We start from the raw sequence: 4,204 nt of genomic DNA on the forward strand, positions 1-4,204 counted from the left end.
AAAAGTGTTCTGTCATGAAAAGAAACATAGAAGATTCTTATGAAATAGATATGAACAAATCCCCGATGATAGTTTTCCTTACCTCCTTTTTGATGAAGACATTGTATTTCAGAAAGTGGAGCTTCTTTCACTTGTTTTTCCCCTCAAATGATGAGACGTGTGACATCATATGAACCTTCCACTGGGAGTTCTGGGTGTCTACTGGTATCGGAAGCAGCTACAGGATACAACATGCCGTTCTATCGGTGTAGCTCGATATCATGTAGCTTGTTTCACGTTGCGTTGACACAACAAGCGGCGTAAATGGGTTAAGGATGGAATGGGTGGGAATGATTTATGCCTTTTTCTTTTTGGCTACCTCCCTTGTAAGGGGGAAAGAGCCTTGGTATATGTACGTATGTATTGTTTTTTGTATATTTCTTGGGCAGTGGGCAAGATGCAGGGATGACTCATCCAGGGGGAGCCAAGATGAGAGGGAGGGAGGAAGGGAGGTGAATGGGAGTGGAGTATGTGGGGATGGAATGGATCTTATGCTTTGTTTTTTGGCTACCTCCCGTGTAAAGGGGAAAAAGCCATTGGTGTATGTATGAGGTGACAGATAGGGAGGTCGCTGATTAAATGAAGTGGCCTTGCTGTGGATGTACTGTGTCTTGCGACACTGCTTCTGGCCCAGGGTAGTGGGCAAAATGCAGGTATGACCTGTAATTCAGGAGGAACCAAGATAAGAGCAAGGGAGTGGAGTATATGGGGATGGAATGGGTGGGAGTGGATTTTATGCCTTTGTTTTTTTGGCTACCTCCCTTGTGATGATGTGGAAAAAGCCTTTGGTTGTATGTATTTTTTTCTTGCTCCCATTATTATCTTTTTCTGTATGAGGGGATGGAGAGGGGGGTTGCCAATAAAATGAAGTGGCCTTGCTTTGCACGAGCTGTGTCTTGCTGCATTATTTTGACCCAGGGCAGTGGGCAAGATGCCAGGATGACCTGTCATCCAGGAGGAGCCAAGAAAAGATGGAGGGAGGTGGGGTGAAAAGGAGTGGAGTACATGGGGATGAAATGTATGGGAGTGGATTCATGTTTTTGAGTTTGGCTACCTCCTTTGTAAGGGGGAAAAAGCCCTTGTGTATGTATGTACTATGGTAATGCAGACCTAGAATTTGGGATCTTAGGAACTTAGGAATGTTGCTGCTGGCTTTCTTTGGGTAATAAAACACATGTAAAGGTCCAACCATTTTCATTTAAGTCACAAGGGTTGACTAGACATGTTCAACTTTATTACGATAAAGTTGTCTAGTGGATGAACATAAGTACAAATAAAACAAAAAATACTGCTCGTAGGTGTTACACAGAACTTAACTAAATTATCAGTATAAAGTATTGAGAAACAGAGAGCAAGAGATACTATTCTAAATATTTTTTTCAACGACTTAAAACATCGTAATATCCCACACACGTGCCCAGTAAGTGATGTGGAGAGGAGCAGTGTGTTTTCTTCTGCCCTCTTAACCATCTGGCTCTTCCTTAGGACAAATATGTTTACCTACAATGCTGAATTAAATATCTGATTTATATAATTATGACACACTATTTACATACAAAGGCAATACTTGTATTCTTGTGTCTTAATAATGGGGTGTATTGGAGGGGGTTTCAATCTTGTTTCGTGACATAATACAAATCTATACCAAGTTCCAACATCAATCATGATGACTGGCGACTGCACAGGAATATAACATCTAAGCATATTCCTATTTTTTTTTCTTTTTTGAAACAAATCTAGCCTACTTTGTTTACTGACCACTTTCATGTCATTACAAAAGAGTCAGCATTGCATAAGGTGATGAAGACTCTACGATTAAATATTTTTGCACTGGGAAAAATCTTCATTCTAAAAATAAATAGAGGTCTCTTGTACACAAAGAATAATTTTATGTTTGTTGTATAGAGAAGGATATCATCACTATGTCACATTCTAGTTTCTGTTTCCTTGAACTACTTTTGAATGAGACACAAGTAGTAGAGATAAATGTAATGTGGCTGTTGGTGGTGAAGTCATCTGTTGTTGCAACAACTTTAAACTACGGCAGGAAGTACTTCAAGCTCTTAGTTGTGAGACTTGGAAGTAGTCTACTGTAACAGTGGATAGAAAAGTTGTCCAACAATAAGCTATTGCAATATGATGCATGAGAAGTGTAAGTACAGATATTTTGTCAAGATTCTAAGTACAATTTTGAATGTTCAATCCAGTGGGTATTCATACAGCATATGCTCATCTATCTTTCAATGGCTAATTTCGAAATCTCCTTTGGAAATCAATCTATCAATGTCAAGGTTTCTATAGCATATTTTCACTATGTACTTGTGTGGAGAAAAAAAAAAAAAAGGAATGTTAATAAGCAAGATGATATTACAGAAGTTGAGGGTTGGAAAGGGCCTACCATGGATTCCATTGTTTGATAGAAGATGAGTTGTCTGTCTACAAAGCCACATAAAAACTAACCATCAGTAGACCAATGGCCTGGGGGTACAAACCTTTTCATATTTCTTTAATAACAAATTTTCATAGTCTGACTCCATCCCTTATGCAAGGGTACACACTTGTCATGAACTACATCTTTGGCTGCTGGGTGCACTGGGGCTGTGGCGGAATGTTCGCGAATCTCTACCGTCGGGTTTACATGGCTTAATCTACAAGTAGAATTGATAACCACTGGGTGTACGGACGTCATCGTAAATGTCAACATCAAATTTTATACAGCAATAACACTAAAATAATAAAAATTATGGCCTAGGAAAATAACAACTGGCTCATTGCATAATACTTTGAAAATTATACACGGGTTGATGAAGACAGCAGCCACCAAGAATAAGTTATCATTGGGACTGGCTGCGAGTGCATCCACCAACAATCATAACTATTACACCTCTTGAACATTAGTCACATGAGAACAATGCAAGTGGGCACACACATTTGGATAAAACCATCTCACCTCTAAGGTTAGGTGTATGTGTATGTTCCATGTCATATCATATCATTAGTTACAGTGAGGTGTGGTGAAGAGTTCATGCCAGGAGGTGCTCGGTTACAACCGAGGCTGTCACTTATTTCTTTTGTATTGGAAAAAAAAATTTAGTCTTAGGGTTCCCATGACAGGTCAACAATGCCAAACAGTCAAACCGTTGACCTTTTTCAGGATATCTTGGGCCTGGTCAGGAAAATGAATGCCAGCCCACAGGAATCCTCAGAGAGAGAGGTGTAGCAGTTATGACCATTGGTGACTGTACTATATTGAACATCAGCTCATCTGATGACACCACCATATTAGATTATGTGTGTGTGTGACTTGTTTTTTTTTATTGTTTTTTTTTTTCTGGGAAAAAAATGTAGGGCATATTCTTAACCACTTCAGTATGTTGTGTTCATTATTACTCAGAGTAAAAGAGAATAAGTAATACAGCAGTGACTTAACATTTTATAATGTGAGTAGTGATGAATTGTACATATGGCAGCTGATCCTGTGCACGAGAATATGATTTGTGCTGAAGTGGTTAAAATAAAGTGGAACTAAATTAACAAGCTTGTCACCTATTTCCTGATATGCATCACTGACAAAAAGGTTTTCTGACTTCCAAATACAGTAAGCAACTACTACCAGTTCAACCATAAAACTGAAAACAAACTGCATATTTCAGATGTTGAATCCCTTTAAAACAATGGCATCTTACGAAGGGGGTGTGGAACCTACACCAGCAGGTGCACGGCTGTGGCTGAAGCCCTTACCTTTGCCCTACCTATGTGCTCGGGGGATTGTTGGAGCAGTAACGGTCACTGCTAGTGATTGGAAAGGAGTGCAGGATTTGAACCCACAACTAAGCAAATGCAATACCAGCATGCTTCTGATGACACCAGGGCACAAACAATGTCAAACAATTTTATTCTGCAAAGAAGACAATCAACCAATCCATCCATTGCCTCTGTGGGTCTCTCTTGCAACAGCCACCAGTTAGGAGCCATAGGTCACTGAGGAAGAAGTACTACATTGTTGTCTCAGGATTGTTAGTGTAGGGCTATGTAGGATGAAGAGTTTGATATCTTTTGTATGGTAATTGCATCTGGGGCAGTTTGAATCTGTGGCCAGCCCTATTCTGAGCTGGTGTTGTCTTGAGTGCTTGATGTGTCCTACACATAAGTGGGCTTATGTGGT

Source organism: Oratosquilla oratoria, chromosome 36 (assembly GCF_046742065.1).
Source record: "Oratosquilla oratoria isolate Oo_2021 chromosome 36, ASM4674206v1, whole genome shotgun sequence".
Classification (NCBI taxonomy): Eukaryota; Metazoa; Arthropoda; class Malacostraca; order Stomatopoda; family Squillidae; genus Oratosquilla; species Oratosquilla oratoria.